At 44.4% G+C, this 21,468-nt stretch overlaps 1 protein-coding gene across 1 annotated transcript in view; it reads left to right on the forward strand.

Annotated features, from left to right (window-relative positions):
- Positions 1 to 1,055: 1,055 nt before the first annotated feature.
- The window catches only part of TRHR (thyrotropin releasing hormone receptor), a 77,206-nt gene continuing 56,793 nt past the window's right edge, over positions 1,056 to 21,468 (forward strand). The window contains exon 1 of the mRNA XM_068234924.1: positions 1,056 to 1,379. The gene's annotated coding sequence lies outside the window, so the exon portion shown is untranslated. The remainder of the gene's footprint in view (positions 1,380 to 21,468) is intronic.

Genomic DNA, 21,468 nt, shown 5'->3' on the forward strand with positions numbered 1-21,468 from the left:
TATCAATCGAGCTGCTGATGCGGCTCGATTGATAAGTAACATCGCAGCGTGTAGACCCAGCATTACACAGAACCCCTCCAAGACGCTTAACTTTAACTGTCCTCCACCCCCATGCATAACCTTTAACCCCCCACGCCCCAACAGCCCCCCCCCCCCCTTCAATGCCTACCCCCCTCAAAACTCTGTCCTGACGCCTGACACTAAATCAAACACCCCCCCCCCCCCCCCACCGGTCCTGGTGCCTAACACACACACACACGCACACACGCAAACCCAAACCCCAGTCCTGAAGCCTTACACTTAACCCCCCCCCTCCAAACCCCAGGCCTGACGCCAACCTTTAACCCCCCCACAATATACAGCAAATACTGTGGGCGCCCAAACGACGCCGAAAAAAGGCAAGAAAAGCTTTGCAAAGTAGGAAAATATTGTGCACTGCTGTGTGCCCCAATTTTTGTTTTGGCGCCGGTGTTCCGACGAAATAACCTACCCGTCGAATGAGCCTACATTCACTATCAAACTATAGCAGGAGGGTTAAGGGTTGGGGGAGGGGATAGTAAAGTCTATGGGATGTAGGTTACTTAGGACGGTGTAGGTTAGATTGTTGGAGCACCTGCTTACCAATATCTTATATGGTATAAGTCAGTGGTGGCAATCGATTTGTCCAGCAGCTGCATGTGCCCGATTTGACTGATACCCATATAACTAGTAGTACTACAGCTATCTCCTATAACAACTACTAGTCTCCTCCTGTCATACCAGCAATGAGCATTACAGGCATAACACCCCTTGTGATAGAGGAATAATGTCAGTTTTCTCTCTGCTTTGAGATGTTCTCAGGAACCTGTTATTAGGCAGAGCGATGTTCAGTATTGTTCTGCAGCTCTACTTACATGAGGCTGCGAGTCCAGAGAGGAGGAGAGGGGGGAGAGAGAGAGGGGAGAGGGGGGCTTAGAGGAGGAGGAGTGGGGGGCTCAGAGGAGGCAGCCAGCCATTCTTCATTACTGTCAGCAGTGTGCCAATGGGGGCTCCTCTCTTTTGCCTTCTGTGCTGATCACATAAATTACAGAGATCTGTCAGAAGAAAGCACCTTCTAACCCCCTCTGTCTGCTGCTGCTGCTTCTCCTCCTCACTCTCTGCTGCTGCTTCTACTCCTCACTCTCTGCTGCTGCTTCTGCGATGAGGACTTTCCCCCAAATCTCTGACCTGGAGTTGGCTTAGTGACTTCTAACTGGCAGTGATGCCTGCATTCTGCAGACAGACCCTGGTGTAACAATGGAGCTGTGTGCGCTGTGACGGGGACTGCCTGTTGCTGCTGCCGTTTTCGTATGATTTGGCCACTTTCTCAGGAAACTCCGGAGGGAGATCTCCACAGAGAGGTAAGTCCCATCTCTGCCCGCTGATCGCTACAAGATGAGAGACGTGCGATCGAGGATCACAACTTTCCCTCCAGGACGTCCTTTGCACGTTAGAACAGGAAACATTGATAACAGTTACCATTCTTATGGTTAGCTGAAGCATTTAGCATTCTAATTAGCATTGAGATATTAGGTTTCTGGATTGTTATACATTTGATGCAAACAGCATGCTTTGAAAACTGAGCCTATCAAACACAGTAGCTGCTGAGTTTGATTGATGTCTTCCGCTAGATACACACCATACAATTTTACGGCAGATTTACCTGCCAGATCGATTATTTCCAGCATGTCCGATCTGAATTTCGATCGATTTTCGTTTACGTCCTTGAAAATTGATTGAAAAAATCCGAAAATTGATCAGAAAAGCGATCGGAATTCAGATCGAACATGTTAGAAATAATGGATATGGCAGGTAAATCTGCCAGAAAATTGTAAGGTGTGTACCTAGCATTAGGTTCAGGTGCCCACTATTGACACAATCTTGATTGTACAATCTTACCACTTCTATGTAATATGGGAGGCTACCTAAAATATCTGTTTAAAGTATATTCTCTCATTCTACCCTTCCACTACATAGATTTGGTAAGAGTGTACAATCAAGATTGTATCATTAGTGGACTCCCCAACTTAGGTGTCGTTTGAATGTAATTTGTAACCTACTGGGGGATCTGTTATCTCACAGATGTTCTCCAATCATCATTACGTCACACAATTCTGTACTTTAAATAATAGGAATACATTACAAACGTGAGACAATAGCAATGTATAAGACAGAGACATGCAGCCCTGACCCAGTAGCTTGCAATCTAACAGACAGAGATACCCAGTTAATTACTAGAAGGGATTGTATTGTGATGCTCAAAGCCGGTTCTGTTATTGCAAGATTTCAAATCTTCTGGTTGAATCAAAGAGAAATCGAAATACCGTCAAATTCTTCTTGAATTGTTTTCGATAGAATGTGTGTGGTCTGTTCGGACTATGGTTTTCTGCGAGCCAACTTTATATAGCAGGCATCCTGGTGGTATGATATTGTACAGAGCTGAATGTTTTTTTCACTGGAGCTCTGTCTGACCAGCCAACAGTACATCCGCACTACCAGACTGAAATGCTCCTAACATCATTCAACTTTCTTTTCTAACCTTGTATACTATGCCCGTCATACACCAGAGGATATCAGAGCTTTCAAAGACAACACTTTGTATTGTTAAAGGACCACTATAGCAAGTATGTAGTTAAAATCTGACAGAACAGAAAGGCTTTGGACTAGTTAATCTCTTCATGGGGGATTCACAGGGTTATCTTTGTTTTGAAAAGCATTTCCTGAATGGCAGTTGCTAAGTCTAACTGCCAAATAGGAAGATACCAGCCAGCCTGCCTACTCACTTGCACACTTTATTGGCAGTTAGACTTAGCACCTGCCATTCAGTAAATGCTTTTTGAAAACAAAGAAAGCCCTGTGAATCTCCCATGAGGAGATGGATTAGTCCAAAACCTGTCCGTTCTGTGAGATTTTAACTGCTTACTTTTTTTTTTGCTGTAGTAGTCCACAGCAGTGAAGGTGGCCAAACACGTTTTTAAGGTGCCCATTAACGATAAAATCCTGGGTACAATTGATCGCTTCGGATCATCATGCCCAATAATGGCGGAAAACCTTCTAACAATTAATAGAATTGATCAGAACAATGATCACGAGTAATCGATTGTTTTGGATAAAGGGGAAAGAGGCGCCCAGAGAAGATAAAATGTGTTAAAAACAAATAAAATGAAAAAAATTGAGGTGGCTTACCTCAATAAAGACAAAATCACGTATTAATCGAATATTATTGCACTGGCAACGCGTTTCGTGGGTGAATACCCACCTCTTCAGGACAAATAGCAGTGCCTAATAGTGCTTGTAGCCACTAATAAGGAGCACCATTTGGGCCCCTGTTGTCTCTGTGTTTTCTTTTTGCAAGGTGCAATTTTTATTATCCCTACTTTTTGTCCAATTGATTGTATTGTTAATGGACACCTTAGGTGATCAATCCCTCTCTGGTCCAATATGGATTGAATTCCCCCATACACTGCACCCATACACGGATTTGCAATAGATTTTAGTATGAAATGTTGAACTGCAGTGTTGCACTGCTCAGTACAGGGCAACACTATGGGCCGACGATCTACCGCTGCTCCCCCGCCGTGTCTAATCGTTTGAAATCTGCCGTTCGGTCCAATCATACTTTGAACAACAATCTGAGCATCTGTTGTAGATGACTGTAGTTGTATTGGACGACTTGTAGCCTCAGTCAGAAGACAAGGTGGTTGCTGTAACTACAGGTGGTACTTTTGTTTATCTGAACTCACAGTAATGGCTTTTTAGAATGAGATTTTCTTTGTAAACATTATTTTTTTCTTTTTGTTGCAAATCGTAAAAAGAGTATTACATATAATTCTGAACCTTCCTTCCAATAAGTGAATTCAGTCAGAACCAAATGAAAAGTATAGATCTGCTTTAAGGAACATGTTCAGTCATTTATAGAGTCTGCCAACATGTTCTGATCTAGCAGATATAAATTGGGGTGATTGGAGTGTGTGTGTAAGCTTTGCCAATTTTGAGCACTGAGTAAAAAATTGGGGGAATTTAGCCCAGTTGGCTTCTGGCAGATTATGCTTGGACTTATTGGATAAACAAGTGGAAAAAGATAGCGGTGACCAACCTCTAATCACTTTACTGTAGGCAAAACAGCTTAAAGGATATCGATGGTGAACAAAAAAACGATGAGATAAACACTTGTATCTATCCTCCTTCTCCTAAAAATGACCTTTTTAGTTATTCCACGGTTTTATTTTATGTTTCTATCTAATTTTTAAGTTTTAACTGTTTCATGGCCTCTTCTCAATAATACGTTCATTGAAGTATGCCAGAGCTAAAATCTATGAACTATTGCCCCTTTTCAACTTTCTGCTCTCAGAAGCCATTTTCTGCCAGGAAAGTGTTTTATGGCTGTAATTCCTTATCAGTGAGGGTTACGACCAGGGCAGAAACTGTCACTTGCATATCTGATTTTTAACTCTTTCAGGCGAGAAAGTAAAAAAGGAACATAGCCTGGTTATTTGTGTGCTTGGCGCTGTACATACACATATCACACCATGTCACTTGTCACCTCAGGTGTTCTTACCAAAATGTTGGTAGGCTGTTTATGCGTTAATGTACATAAAGTATAGACAAACACACACACACACACACACACACACACACACACACACACACACACACACACACACACACAAACACCTTGTAGTCACAACATGAATATACAAACAGTACCCACTCACTCTGAACACACATACACATACACCACAGGTGCGGTGGGTTATTGATTAGAGGTGTACTGAAGATATGGTCAGAGGTGGGTGGAGGCGTGGCTGATCATGAAATGATGTAGTGGGTGAGTGATTGGATTTGTGGTGGGGGTGTGATTGATCTTCTATGGTGGGATTATGACTGGAAGCATTGGTGGACCAGTGACTGGAGTAGTAGGTGTGACTAATGGTGTAGTGGAAGTGTAGTTGGAATTGTGGTGGGGCTGTTACCACGCATGGCGTAGTGGAAGTGTAATTGGAATTGTGGTGGGGATGTTACCACACATGGCGTAGTGGAAGTGTAATTGGAATTGTGGTGGGGGTGTTACCACACATGGTGTAGTGGAAGTGTAATTGGAATTATGGTGGGGATGTTACCACACATGGCATAGTGGAAGTGTAATTGGAATTGTGGTGGGGATGTAACCACACATAGCGTAGTGGAAGTGTAATTGGAATTGTGGTGGGGATGTTACCACACATGGCGTAGTGGAAGTGTAATTGGAATTGTGGTGGGGGTGTTACCACACATGGTGTAGTGGAAGTGTATTTGGAATTATGGTGGGGATGTTACCACACATGGCATAGTGGAAGTGTAATTGGAATTGTGGTGGGGATGTAACCACACATGGCGTAGTGGAAGTGTAATTGGAATTATGGTGGGGTTGTTACCACGCATGGCGTAGTGGAAGTGTAATTGGAATTATGGTGGGGATGTTACCACACATGGCGTAGTGGAAGTGTAATTGGAATTGTGGTGGGGATGTTACCACACATGGCGTAGTGGAAGTGTAATTGGAATTGTGGTGGGGCTCTCACCACACATGGCGTAGTGGAAGTGTAATTGGAATTGTGGTGGGAATGTTACCACAATGGAGTAGTGGAAGTGTAATTGGAATTATGGTGGGGCTGTTACCACACATGGCGTAGTGGAAGTGTAATTGGAATTGTGGTGGGGATGTTACCACACATGGCATAGTGGAAGTGTAATTGGAATTGTGGTGGGAATGTTACCACACATGGTGTAGTGGAAGTGTAATTAAAATTGTGGTGGGGCTGTTACCACACATGGCGTAGTGGAAGTCTAATTGGAATTGTGGTGGGGATGTTACCACACGTGGCGTAGTGGAAATGTAATTGGAATTGTGGTGGGGATGTTACCACACATGGCATAGTGGAAGTGTAATTGGAATTGTGGTGGGAATGTTACCACACATGGCGTAGTGGAAGTGTAATTGGAATTGTGGTGGGGCTGATACCACACATGGCGTAGTGGAAGTCTAATTGGAATTGTGGTGGGAATGTTACCACACATGGCGTAGTGGAAGTGTAATTGGAATTGTGGTGGGGATGTTACCACACATGGCGTACTGGAAGTGTAATTGGAATTATGGTGGGAATGTTACCACACATGGCGTAGTGGAAGTGTAATTGGAATTGTGGTGGGGATGTTACCACACATGGTGTAGTGGAAGTGTAATTGGAATTGTGGTGGGGCTGTTACCACGCATGGCGTAGTGGAAGTGTAATTGGAATTGTGGTGCGGCTGTTACCACACATGGCGTAGTGGAAGTGTAATTGGAATTGTGGTGGGTATGTTACCACACATGGCATAGTGGAAGTGTAATTGGAATTGTGGTTGGAATGTTACCACACATGGCGTAGTGGAAGTGTAATTGGAATTGTGGTGGGGATGTTACCACACATGGCGTAGTGGAAGTGGAATTGGAATTGTGGTGGGAATGTTACCACACATGGAGTAGTGAAAGTGTAATTGGAATTGTGGTGGGGATGTTACCACACATGGCGTAGTGGAAGTGTAATTGGAATTGTGGTGGGGCTCTCACCACACATGGCGTAGTGGAAGTGTAATTGGAATTGTGGTGGAGATGTTACCACACATGGCGTAGTGGAAGTGTAATTGGAATTGTGGTGGGGATGTTACCACACATGGCGTAGTGGAAGTGTAATTAAAATTGTGGTGGGGCTGTTACCACACATGGCGTAGTGGAAGTCTAATTGGAATTGTGGTGGGGATGTTACCACACGTGGCGTAGTGGAAATGTAATTGGAATTGTGGTGGGGATGTTACCACACATGGCATAGTGGAAGTGTAATTGGAATTGTGGTGGAGATGTTACCATGCATGGCATAGTGGAAGTGCAATTGGAATTGTGGTGGAGCTGTTACCACACATGGCGTAGTGGAAGTGTAATTGGAATTGTGGTGGGAATGTTACCACACATGGAGTAGTGGAAGTATAATTGGAATTGTGGTGGGAATGTTACCACACATGGTGTAGTGGAGGTGTAATTGGAATTATGGTGGGGCTGTTACCACACATGGCATAGTGGAAGTGCAATTGTGGTGGGGATTTTACCACACGTGGCGTAGTGGAAGTGTATTTGGAATTATGGTGGGGCTGTTACCACACATGGCGTAGTGGAAGTGTAATTTGAATTGTGGTGGAGATGTTACCACACATGGCATAGTGGAAGTGTAATTGGAATTATGGTGGGGCTGTTACCACACATGGCGTAGTGGAAGTGTAATTGGAATTGTGGTGGGAATGTTACCACACATGGTGTAGTGGAAGTGTAATTGGAATTGTGGTGGGGATGTTACCACTCATGGCGTAGTGGAAGTGTAATTGGAATTGTGGTGGGAATGTTACCACACATGGCGTAGTGGAAGTGTAATTGGAATTGTGGTGGGGATGTTACCACACATGGCGTAGTGGAAGTGTAATTGGAATTGTGGTGGGGATGTTACCACACATGGCGTAGTGGAAGTGTAATTAAAATTGTGGTGGGGCTGTTACCACACATGGCGTAGTGGAAGTCTAATTGGAATTGTGGTGGGGATGTTACCACACGTGGCGTAGTGGAAATGTAATTGGAATTGTGGTGGGGATGTTACCACACATGGCATAGTGGAAGTGTAATTGGAATTGTGGTGGGGCTGTTACCACACATGGCATAGTGGAAGTGTAATTGGAATTGTGGTGGGGATGTAACCACACAATGCGTAGTGGAAGTGTAATTGGAATTGTGGTGGGAATGTTACCACACATGGCGTAGTGGAAGTGTAATTGGAATTGTGGTGGGGCTGTTACCACACATGGCGTAGTGGAAGTGTAATTTGAATTGTGGTGGAGATGTTACCACACATGGCATAGTGGAAGTGTAATTGGAATTATGGTGGGGCTGTTACCACACATGGCGTAGTGGAAGTGTAATTGGAATTGTGGTGGGGATGTAACCACACAATGCGTAGTGGAAGTGTAATTGGAATTGTGGTGGGAATGTTACCACACATGGCGTAGTGGAAGTGTAATTGGAATTGTGGTGGGGCTGTTACCACACATGGCGTAGTGGAAGTCTAATTGGAATTGTGGTGGGAATGTTACCACACATGGCGTAGTGGAAGTGTAATTGGAATTGTGGTGGGGATGTTACCACACATGGCGTAGTGGAAGTGTAATTGGAATTGTGGTGGGAATGTTACCACACATGGCGTAGTGGAAGTGTAATTGGAATTGTGGTGGAGATGTTACCACACATGGCATAGTGGAAGTGTAATTGGAATTGTGGTGGGAATGTTACCACACATGGCGTAGTGGAAGTGTAATTGGAATTATGGTGGGGTTGTTACCACGCATGGCATAGTGGAAGTGTAATTGGAATTGTGGTGAGGATGTAACCACACATGGCGTAGTGGAAGTGTAATTGGAATTGTGGTGGAGCTGTTACCACACATGGCGTAGTGGAAGTGTAACTGGAATTGTGGTGGGAATGTTACCACACATGGAGTAGTGAAAGTATAATTAGAATTGTGGTGGGAATGTTACCACACATGGTGTAGTGGAAGTGTTTGGAATTATGGTGGGGTTGTTACCACGCATGGCATAGTGGAAGTGTAATTGGAATTGTGGTGGGGATTTTACCACACGTGGCGTAGTGGAAGTGTATTTGGAATTATGGTGGGGCTGTTACCACACATGGCGTAGTGGAAGTGTTATTTGAATTGTGGTGGAGATGTTACCACACATGGCATAGTGGAAGTGTAATTGGAATTATGGTGGGGCTGTTACCACACATGGCGTAGTGGAAGTGTAATTGGAATTGTGGTGGAGATGTTACCAAACATGGTGTAGTGGAAGTGTAACTGGAATTGTGGCGGAGACCTACATGATTGCCTGTCGATATCTAATACAGGACTTTGTGAAATGGGTATCGTTACATTGTTACTAAAATTAATTATTGAATATGTAATTTTGCAAAAAGTTGGACTATGCATAGTAGGGTGGCCTAACTCAGTCATGTTTTGGGTTAGACGCATATGTGTAGTTCCTCTGTTGTTGTGTATATGTGAATTATCATGTGATGTAATGGGTGGGGTATAAAGGTGTCACTGGTGATGGGTGTGGCACACCTGAGGAAGGGCTACGCCCGAAACGTTGTGTGCCTCTGTTGCTCTGATTTTTCAATACAGTGATTGAACAAGCCTTCTGAGTGCGGTCTCTGTTTGTGTTTCTCTGCCATGGCGTAGTGGAAGTGTAATTGGAATTGTGGTGGGGATGTTACCACACATGGCGTAGTAGAAGTGTAATTGAAATTGTGGTGGGGCTGTTACCACACATGGCGTAGTGGAAGTGTAATTGGAATTGGTGTGGGAATGTTACCACACATGGCATAGTGGAAGTGTAATTGGAATTGTGGTGGGGATGTTACCATACATGGCAGAGTGGAAGTGTAATTGGAATTGTGGTGGGGATGTTACCACACATGGCGTAGTGGAAGTGTAATTGGAATTGTGGTGGGGATGTTACCACACATGGTGTAGTGGAAGTGTAATTGGAATTGTGGTGGAGATGTTACCACACATGGCATAGTGGAAGTGTAATTGGAATTGTGGTGGGGATGTTACCACACATGGCGTAGTGGAAGTGTAATTGGAATTGTGGTGGGGCTGTTACCACACATGGCGTGGTGGAAGTGTAATTGGAATTATGGTGGGGCTGTTACCACACATGGCGTGGTGGAAGTCTAATTGGAATTGTGGTGGGAATGTTACCACACATGGTGTAGTGGAAGTGTAATTGGAATTATGGTGGGGCTGTTACCATGCATGGCGTAGTGGAAGTGTAATTGGAATTGTGGTGGAGATGTTACCACACATGGCATAGTGGAAGTGTAATTGGAATTGTGGTGGGGCTGTTACCACACATGGCATAGTGGAAGTGTAATTGGAATTATGGTGGGGCTGTTACCACGCATGGCGTAGTGGAAGTGTAATTGGAATTGTGGTGGAGATGTTACCACACATGGCATAGTGGAAGTGTAATTGGAATTGTGGTGGGGCTGTTACCACACATGGCGTAATGGAAGTGTAATTGGAATTATGGTGGGGCTGTTACCACGCATGGTGTAGTGGAAGTGTAATTGGAATTGTGGTGGAGATGTTACCACACATGGCATAGTGGAAGTGTAATTGGAATTGTGGTGGGGCTGTTACCACACATGGCGTAGTGGAAGTGTAATTGGAATTATGGTGGGGCTGTTACCACGCATGGCGTAGTGGAAGTGTAATTGGAATTGTGGTGGAGATGTTACCACACATGGCGTAGTGGAAATGTAATTGGAATTGTGGTGGGAAAGTTACCACACATGGCGTAGTGGAGTAGAAAATTCACACCTCCACACCCGTGTGTCAGTCCAGGGCTCCTGGAACTGAATGCCGGTGCTGGTCTCTCACAGGTACACCACTCCTGTGTAGAGCAATGGCAGAGAAACACAAACAGAGACCGCACTCAGAAGGCTTGTTCAATCACTGTATTGAAAAATCAGAGCAACAGAGGCACACAACGTTTCGGGCGTAGCCCTTCCTCAGGTGTGCCACACCCATCACCAGTGACACCTTGATACCCCACCCATTACATCACATGATAATTCACATATACACAACAACAGAGGAACTACACATATGCGTCTACCTCAAAACATGACTGAGTTAGGCCACCCTACTATGCATAGTCCAACTTTTTGCAAAATTACATATTCAATAATTAATTTTAGTAACAATGTAACGATACCCATTTCACAAAGTCCTGTATTAGATATCGACAGGCAATCATGTAGAACCTAAAGGAAGGAAGAACATCACAAGAAGCACTTTAGACTCAAATTCTCATTCAGGCCATTAGGCTGTATACAATTAAATTTCCTGATCCATCTCGCCTCAAGCTGCAATAAAAGTTTTTTCCTATCACCCCCTCTCGGAGGCACCTGCACCCCATGCAGGTGCAGGTGCCTCCGAGAGGGGGTGATAGGAAATTTAATTGTATACAGCCTAATGGCCTGAATGAGAATTTGAGTCTAAAGTGCTTCTTGTGATGTTCTTCCTTCCTTTAGGTTCTACATGATTGCCTGTCGATATCTAATACAGGACTTTGTGAAATGGGTATCGTTACATTGTTACTAAAATTAATTATTGAATATGTAATTTTGCAAAAAGTTGGACTATGCATAGTAGGGTGGCCTAACTCAGTCATGTTTTGGGTTAGACGCATATGTGTAGTTCCTCTGTTGTTGTGTATATGGGAATTATCATGTGATGTAATGGGTGGGGTATAAAGGTGTCACTGGTGATGGGTGTGGCACACCTGAGGAAGGGCTACGCCCGAAACGTTGTGTGCCTCTGTTGCTCTGATTTTTCAATACAGTGATTGAACAAGCCTTCTGAGTGCGGTCTCTGTTTGTGTTTCTCTGCCATGGCGTAGTGGAAGTGTAATTGGAATTGTGGTGGGGATGTTACCACACATGGCGTAGTAGAAGTGTAATTGGAATTGTGGTGGGGCTGTTACCACACATGGCGTAGTGGAAGTGTAATTGGAATTGGTGTGGGAATGTTACCACACATGGCATAGTGGAAGTGTAATTGGAATTGTGGTGGGGATGTTACCATACATGGCAGAGTGGAAGTGTAATTGGAATTGTGGTGGGGATGTTACCACACATGGCGTAGTGGAAGTGTAATTGGAATTGTGGTGGGGATGTTACCACACATGGTGTAGTGGAAGTGTAATTGGAATTGTGGTGGAGATGTTACCACACATGGCATAGTGGAAGTGTAATTGGAATTGTGGTGGGGATGTTACCACACATGGCGTAGTGGAAGTGTAATTGGAATTGTGGTGGGGATGTTACCACACATGGCATAGTGGAAGTGTAATTGGAATTGTGGTGGGGATGTTACCACACATGGCGTAGTGGAAGTGTAATTGGAATTGTGGTGGGGATGTTACCACACATAGCGTAGTGGAAGTGTAACTGGAATTGTGGTGGGGATGTTACCACACATGGCGTAGTGGAAGTGTAATTGGAAATGTGGTGGGGATGTTACCACACATGGCGTAGTGGAAGTGTAATTGGAAATGTGGTGGGGATGTTACCACACATGGCGTAGTGGAAATGTAATTAGAATTGTGGTGGGGATTTTACCTCTGATGGCGTAGTGCAAGTGTAACTGGAATTGTGGTGGAGATGTTACCACACATGGCGTAGTGGAAGTCTAATTGGAATTGTGGTGGGGCTGTTACCACACATGGCGTAGTGGAAGTGTAATTCGAATTGTGGTGGGGATGTTACCACACATGGCGTACTGGAAGTGTAATTGGAATTGTGGTGGGGATGTTACCACACATGGCGTAGTGGAAGTGTAATTGGAATTGTGGTGGAGATGTTACCACACATGGCGTAGTGGAAGTGTAATTGGAATTATGGTGGGGCTGTTACCACACATGGCGTAATGGAAGTGTAATTGGAATTGTGGTGGGAATGTTACCACAATGGAGTAGTGGAAGTGTAATTGGAATTATGGTGGGGATGTTACCACACATGGCGTAGCGGAAGTGTAATTGGAATTGTGGTGGAGATGTTACCACACATGGCATAGTGGAAGTGTAATTGGAATTGTGGTGGGAATGTTACCACACATGGCGTAATGGCAGTGTAATTGGAATTGTGGTGGGAATGTTACCACAATGGAGTAGTGGAAGTGTAATTGGAATTGTGGTGGGGATGTTACATAACTGGAATTGTGGTGGAGATGTTACCACACACGGCATAATGGAAATGTAATTGGAATTGTGGTGGGTATGTTACCACAGATGGAGTAGTGGAAGTATATTTGGAATTATGGTGGGGATGAAGACTTCCGTAGCGGTGTAGTGGGGGCATAATTAGAAATGTGGTGCAGATATGGCTGGAGATTTGCAGTAACAACCCTGGAGGTGTTGGGGTAAGTGTGGATGTGGTAGGAGTGTGGCTGGAGGAGTGGATGAAATGTGACTGAGGGTTTGACAAAGATGTTACTGGAGTCCTAGTAGGGGCATGACTGAAGGTATAGTGGGGATGTGACCCGAGGTATAGTGGGGATGTGACTGGAGAAGTTGAGAGGTTTGAATGGAGATGTGATTGGAGTGTGACAGAAGGCTTAGTCAAAATGTTACTGAAGCTGTGGTTGGAGTGAGATTGGAGGTGCAGTGGTAATTTTACTGGAAGCGTAGCGGTGGCATGACTTTAGGTGCATGGAGTAGATAGCGGAAATACCGCCGCAGAGACAAGCGGCATGGCGGCTATCTCTGCGTACCAGCCGGCGGCCTCTGCCGTGCGGTTACATGCTGGTGCTCTGCCTGGTCCTTCTATTGCACATAGATTGAGGGCTACGCGCACGCGCGCCAAGCGACAGGACCTTTATGCAAATAGAAGGGGAGTCAGCTGATCTGTCTAGTCAGCTGACTCCAACGGTCCAACGGTTTGGATTGGCTGAGTGATGAGGGCGGCGCTGCGGAGCATTTCTCTATATATACTACTGGTCTGTCAGTTTCTCCGTGTCTGCTGTTGCGAATGCTATCGTGTTAGCGCTCAGACCCTAGTCAGATCTCAAAGTGTGCTAGAACCAGATGGAGCTGGGGATCCACACTTAGCCAGATTCTGTTGATAGCTTAAAGTACTAATTGCATTGTATTATCTGTTATGACCTTCTGCTTCCTTTGACTATTCTCCTGCTTGTTGATTCTGTACCTTTGCTCATCTGATTCCTGTTGCCGACTCTGCCTGAACGTGACATTGAATCAGCCTTCTGTCTTTGTACTTTATCTGTCCGTACGTTGCCAACCCAGCTTGTCTGACCCTCCTGTCCTCATCAGTGGGCCTAGCCACTGGTGAGGGATTTGTAGAGTTTTCACCTGCTCCTCCGGTGAAGCTCAGCTGCAGCATTGCCTGTAACACCTGCTCCTCAGGTGTCCACTAGTTGCAGTATAGTCTGAATCGCCTGCTCCTCAGGTGATCATCCTGTGCAGCACTGTCTGTAACACCTGCTCCTCAGGTGTCCACTGGCTGCAGTATAGTCTTAATCGCCTGCTCCTCAGACAATCATCCTGTGCAGCACTGTCTGTAACACCTGCTCCTCAGGTGTCCATTGGCTGCAGTATAGTCTTAATCGCCTGCTCCTCAGGTGATCATCCTGTGCAGAACTATCTGTAACACCTGCTCCTCAGGTGTTCACGAGTTGCAGTATAGTCTGAATGACCTGCTCCTCAGGTGATCATCCTTTGTAGCTCTAGCAGTGGTCTCCGCTCCTCAGGCATCCACTGACTGCAGTACTGTCTGAATCACCCGCTCCTCGGGAGATCTCCTCTTCCTCATTACTGTTGCACCAAACACATTTGCTGTCCTGTGTCTAGCTATACTAGCATTATTGGTGATTCTGCAGATCACCACATAATCAGGTATAGCATCTGTATTATTGGTGATACTGCAGATCACCAATAATCAGAAAATCTGTTTTGCTGACACCAATCGTTACAGTGCAGTGATGATTTGAGTAGAGAAGCAGTGGGGCGTGACTGTAGGTGAGGGGAGCATGGAGATGTGGTGGAGGTAGGACTAGGGCTGCAAAGGGATATAACTGGAGGTGTGGTGGAGACATAACTGAAGGTTTGGTGGTGGTAATGGCGTGACTGGACGTGTGGTGGGTGAGTGAATGGAGATGATAGGGGTGTGACTGGTGCTGTGGTTGAGTCTCTACTGAAACCTTGACTGGAGGGGTGGTGACGGCTTTAAAAGGGTGTGGCCCCTTAGCTGTGGTTGGTGTAACTGAAGGTGTATCTTGAGATGTGGTGGAATGTGGTAGGTGGTGTGGTGAGAGTCTGACTGGAAGCTGAAGGGATTATAAAAGGATATTTGGTAGAGGTGTGACATGACCTGTGAAGAAGATATGACTAAAAGAGTGGTGGAGGTGTAACTGTAGGTGTGATTTGGGCATGGCTGTGGTAAGGGTGTGGCAGGAAGTGTAAGAAGTGCATGGCTGGAGGTGTAGTAGGAACATGATTGGAAGCATGGTTTGAGTGTGGCTGAAAGTGTAGAGTACATGTGCACTGAGTGGCCAAAAAATAAGAGACACGCTCTAATAACGACCTGGCCCACCTTTAGCTCTGGTCACTGTGGATTTTTTTCTTGGCATAGACTCAGCAAGATGCTGATACCGTTGCGTTGCTGAGAAATTTTGGCACACGCTGAAATAATGGCAGCTCTAAGCTGGGTCAGATTGAATGGTGACGTTTCCAAGCTTTGAAGTAGCCGATCAAGCACGGTAGCAAGGGCCCACAAGAGGTGTCTTTTCCCACAAAGGTACTCTCGATTGTCTCCTGCTGCTTAAGCCCATCCTTTGCAAAGGCTGTATTGTTGTGTGTTGGGATATGCTTTGTGATGCACCTGCATTAAATTCAGCTGTACTATGCGTGATACTTGCCTTTCACCTCTCTCGTTTACCAGCCTTTTTCAACCAGAATAGTCGCTTGACGTTTTTTCCCAACTGCCACTCTCTAAACACATCCAAGATACTGTTGAGCGAGAAAATCCTAAAAGAGTTGTCAGTTTAGAAATGCTAGCACCAGCTCTTCCAGATCATCCCTCGTCCAAATTTGCTTAAATCTTTTGTCTTACCCGTTTTGAATTTAACTTCCTTGATAACTAAAGCATTCCTTATATAAGCAACTGTGCCTTGTTAAGTCACTTAACGTCACCGTTGAACTGGTTTACTTTCAAATAAGTGTAGAGAGATGTGGTAAGAGTATGACTTAAAGCATGGTAGAACGTGTCTGTGGTGGGGTGTGACTGAAGTGCTGAACGTGTGGTACAAACGTGACAGGGGGGATGATGGGAATTTTTCACTGGTGTGATGGTGAAGTGTAGTGGGGATATGACTGCAGATGTTTTGGAGTTGTAGCTAAAAGTATGACTCTCCAGTGTGATGAGGACATGACCGGAGGTGGGGCTGGAGGAGTGATGGAGGGAATAAGGGGATGTGTTTTGATGGTTTGAATGGAAGTGTGAAGGACGTGTGGAAACCCACCTCTCGGAGTCCTACAGGAGATACTGCAAACAGGTCTTGAACTCTGAAAACATTTGACATTAATTAATTTCTAGAACAATTAGCTTAATAGCCCATCTTTATTAAATCACTCAGGGAAGCAAGATCAATAAAACAATACCAGTCAACGTGTGGCTGACATTGTCCTTCTTGGCTATAGTCAATGCTCATTTCCACTTCAAGCATTGATGCTTGTCTAATCAGTTAATGTCTTCTTAAAGGGGAACTTCAGCCTAAACAAACATACATACTGTCATTAAGTTACATTAGTTATGTTAATCAGAATAGATAGGTAATATAATTTTTTACCCACCCTGTTTTAAAAGAACAGGCAAATGTTTGTGATTCATGGGGGCAGCCATCTTTTTGGTTGAAAGGAGGTGACATGGAGAATAAAACACAGTTCCAACTGTCCTGTGTCCTGATTACTCCTCCCAGCTGCACACGCTAGGCTTCAAATGTCAAATTAAAAAAAAAAAATTGCACCAAAACAGCAGAACGAGAGCAACAACATCAGAAATCCCATCATGCTTTGCACAGCATCAGGGGAAAAAGCCCGTGCAGTTTTCTTCTGTGCAGCTAAAAATGAGGCTTGGATAAGAGAAACAAAGTTCTGATGCTGTGAAACTGTTAAAGAAACACCAGGCCTTTTCAGTGCTGCTGAGTCAATTTTTAGTCCGGAGGTTCACTTTAAGTCTCCCATGAAAGCTTTGACATATCACTCCAGGATTAACTGAAGCTGTGATATTAGGTGATCCTCTGAATGCAGAACAGTGTGGAGACTTTCTGTATAACCCCAAACTCAGCATCAATGCATCTTGTACATGCCCATTGTGTAGAATCTTATTCTGGAGGTCTGTGGAATGATGTGAGGGGTTTCCTGAATAGATCGCAGGGAATCTGTGGAAAAATTTGGATACATTTCACAAGCTCTTAAGAAGTAGGGATGGTCGGAAATGCCAAATTTCCGATACCGTGGAAATTCTGATATCCTTCAATGCCAATTATCAATTCTGCAAATTTCCGATTTCTGATTTTTTTTGCCTTCTCTGGCTGGCAAATACTTCCCAGTTGACGTGGAAGTATTGGACCAACCAGAGAATGCAGAATTTTACCGCCGTAATCGAAATACCATGGACATTTTAGGCCACTCACAAGACTCAGGAATAACTTGCTAATATCCTTGTGATTAGTCTAATCCAATTTTCACAAAAAAAAATTTCTGTATTCTCTGATTGGTCCAATGTCTCCAGTTCTATGATTGGGCTAAAATGACTTGGTTGTGGTAAATCAGATTTCCGCAGAACTCCAATTTTCATTTTTCATTTTGTAATGTGGAAATGTAACCACTTGCCCTCCCCTGGGACGAGTATCTACGTCCATGCAAAATCCCTCTTCACCTCGCAGGGACATAGGTACTATGTCCCTTGCCACCTTGCACTCCCGCTTGCTCCTGCGCTTGTTCTCGCCGCCGATCATTAGAGGGGAGATCAATGAATGGGAACGCGGTCTCCATTCATTGATCTAAGTCCCGTGTGAATGATCACCGGCATCAATGAGATGCCGCATCATTCACAAAACCCGATAAAGATCCACGCATTACTTCCACGCACAGCAAAGTTATGCGCGAGGACATCTTGTGGCCAAATGGTAAAATTACACCTACACATACTTTTTTAAATAAACAGATCTACAGTTAAAAAAAATACATAAATAGTTTCTTAGGGACTGAACTTTTTTAATATGTATGTCAAAAGGGTATATTACTGTTACTTTTTAAATTATGGGCTTGTAATTAATGATGGATGCAAAACTGCAAAAATGCAGCTTTATTTCCAAATAAAATATTGGCACCATACATTGTACTAGAGAAATATTTTAAACGTTGCAATAACTGGGACAAATGGGCAAATAAAATGTGTATTTTATCCACAGTAGAACGTTTTATTTTAAAACGAATGGCCGAAAGCTGAGAAATGAATTTTTTTCTTATTATTCCTATTAAAATGCATTTAGAATACAATAATTCTTAGCAAAAAGTACCACCCAAAGAATGCCTAATTGGTAGCGAAAAACATTGTATAGATCATTTTAGTGCGATAAGTACTGATAAAATTATTGGCAGATTAAGGGACGCAGCGCTGAAAGGTTAAAACCACTCTGGTTTTTAAGGGGAAAAACCCTTGTAGGTGAAGTGGTTAAATTTCGCAAAATTGGAATGAGCATCCCTATTTGTAAGTATGTCAGTGGACCATTGGAAAGCTCTAGACTGCCTCCGGATAAATTTGAGGGGGCCCTGACAGAGAATTCTGTAGATTTTTTGGATAGATTGCTGAGAGGGTTCCTGGATAGACATTAGAAGGTCTGTGACTATTAAGGGATGTGTTGGCAATAAGGCAAAGCTGTATAAGTGGACATTAGTGGAACTTGCAACCTGTCACCAATAGATGTTTGTGGCATTTTCGTATGGTGTGACAGTTGGTATAGAAACCTTGAAGAGTCTTTTATTCTCGTTACTACTTCACAGTTATGGTTATTCAGACCCTTAACTAAATCACATGGGACATGGCTGCTTTCTGTCTGCAGAAGAGGTCCACAATGCTCACCACACTGTAAAGCTCTCCGTTGGACCAGGCTTTAGTGTAAATGCAAAAGGACCAGGCTTTAGTGTAAATTTCATCTGTGTTTCATCCATAGATGTGATACGCAAACCAGCCAGTTCTTCGAATGATAAATAGTGCTACCTTTCACTAATGTGGTTTGTGAGCAGGACTCTTTGTGGCCATTTGGTACCTCAAGCAAGACCCATACTATGATCTCCACCCCCTCCTTCCACAACTCTAAGCAACTGAGACATTTCACTACTACCGTATCGTAATTATCAACATATATTCAGCGTGCATGAAAAAAGGGCGCTGTGAAAAAAGGGACTGAGTTGATAACGAAATGGCGCCGGTTATTAACGAAATATGATAACGATAAACATCGTTGTCAACCTTTGTTAATGATAAATACCGTTGTAAAAACAGACGAGAAATAATAGCGATATTAACGTTAAATATTGTTACGTATTCAACAGTACAGCTGAACCCAACCCTACAGAACCCTCCCCTGGTGGTGCCTAAAACTAACCACTCCCCTGGTGGCCCCTAACCACTCCCCCTGGTGGTGCCTAACCCTAACCAATCCCTGGTGGTGCCTAACCCCCCCCCCCCCAGTGGTGCCTAACCCTAACCACCCCACCTTGTGTTGCCTAAAACTAACCACCGCCCGGGTGGTGCCTAACCCTAACCACTCCCCCTGGTGGTGCCTAAGCCTAACCACTCCTTCTGCAGAAACACCCTTTTACACATAGAAATTCTAATATCTTTGATAACGTAAAATTTGTAAATATTAACGAAATATTATGACAAAAACTATAACGTTGCAAGCTTCTAAAACGAGAAGATACGTCAAAAACTATAATGTTGTTAACGATATTTATCACAGCGCCCTTTTTTCAGCTTTTTTCTGGCCTATTATCGATAATTGCATTAAAGTCTGTGGCGGCGCCCTTTTCGGTAACCCTCAGCCGGCGCCCTTTTTTCCTGCTACCTCTATTCAGGGGCGTAATTATAGGGGAGCAGACCCCGTGATCACATAGGGACCTAGAGCTGTGGGGGGCGTGAACTACTAATCTCTCCTTCCTCCTAAACTGGAGACTATACTTGAGATCAGGTGTCTTTGTGGCTACACTTGTTATGATTGTAAAGATCATGATAGCCACACTTGTTGTATGACGAAGGGGGGGCAAGGGAAGGGGTATGATCATGGGGGAGGGGGTCTTCAAAGTTTCATTGGGGGGCTCCATGAGTTGTAGTTACTCCACTGCATTTATTTTGTGTTTTGTGAGTACTTTCTGTATTACCTTTTGCTCATGTGAAAGTAATATTAGCATCTGCTGCTATTAAAAACATTTGTATTTAATTGTAGGGCAGCGTTCACATCTCTGCAGTCTTTATGCAATCACAGCTTCCATAGGGGCAACCTGAGCAATTGCCCCAGGGCCCCGCAAGCCGAATACCAGGGCCCCCCATGTCCCCCGTTAACTTCATATATTTTCAGCAACGTAGTGACTCACCTGTCCTGGGTTGGCGCGCTCCTCCATTACTCCATGCGTTCCTGCCTTCATCTTCACAGGGCCGCCTCCTCTCAGTGACCCGATGCGTGTCATTACATAATATGATGCTGGTCAGGTCACTGAGAAGCTGTGGTCAGCAGGGATAGAGATGGGAGTGCATAGAGTAGTGAAGGAGCGCAACAGCAGGGACAGGTGAGTCGCTACGCTTCTTCTATGCAGCTCAGGGGCCCAGGGTGGAATTTGCCAGAAACAAAGGGGATCCTAATGCAAATAACATGCACATTATAATGGGTGGAGTGTGCATTGTGTAGGGCCTGTGTTGTAGCAGGGGCATGATGTAATGCAGTGCAGTGGTGCTCAGCAGAGCTCGAATATTCGAGTAGCTTGAATATTCGAGCTCTTTTCCAGCTATTCGAGCTCGGTATTCGAGCTCCGAATAGCTGTAGCTATTCGAATGGGCTATTCGAGTACACTCGAATAGCCCATTCACTATTCGAGCTATTCGAGCAAAACGGCGCTATTCGAGCTCGGTACCGAGCTCGAATAGCGTCATAGCCCAGATTGATGTCCTTAGAGCCAATCAGAGGGCTCCCAGGCCCTCTGACGGCAGCCAATCACAGAGGGGGACCCTGGCCAGCCCCTACCCTATAAATAGCGGCCGCCATGTTAGGTTTCTCCGTGCTTGCCTGAGACTTGTACAGAGAGAGAGTTGCTCCTTTGTGCTTTGGCTTAGCAAGAGCTCTATTGTGGTCATTTACCTAGCGTTTTTGCTCACATACACCTCCTATACACTCCTATATTGTTGTTAGTTAGTTAGACATTGTATTTTAGTTAGTAGCTTTTGTGTTACATAGAGACAGGCCAGCTGCTGCAGGCTTACAGCTTTAGGCCTCAGGGCCTTGCCTGTGTGGGCAGCTGTCCTCCTGTCCTCTGTTTATTTCTCTCTATTCTATACCAGTATTTCTGCTGTCCTTTACTACTGATTGTATTAGTATTGTAGTTATATACTGTAACTGTACTAGGACACTCACTGTCACTGTTCATAGGCTACTAGCTGCTCCTGCGTGTGTGCACTCACTTTCTGTGTACACACTACACACACTCTATTTCCTTCTGATAACTGATTGATTATTGTAATTGATTATTGTAATT

Source organism: Hyperolius riggenbachi, chromosome 5 (genome assembly GCF_040937935.1).
Source record: "Hyperolius riggenbachi isolate aHypRig1 chromosome 5, aHypRig1.pri, whole genome shotgun sequence".
NCBI lineage: Eukaryota > Metazoa > Chordata > Amphibia > Anura > Hyperoliidae > Hyperolius > Hyperolius riggenbachi.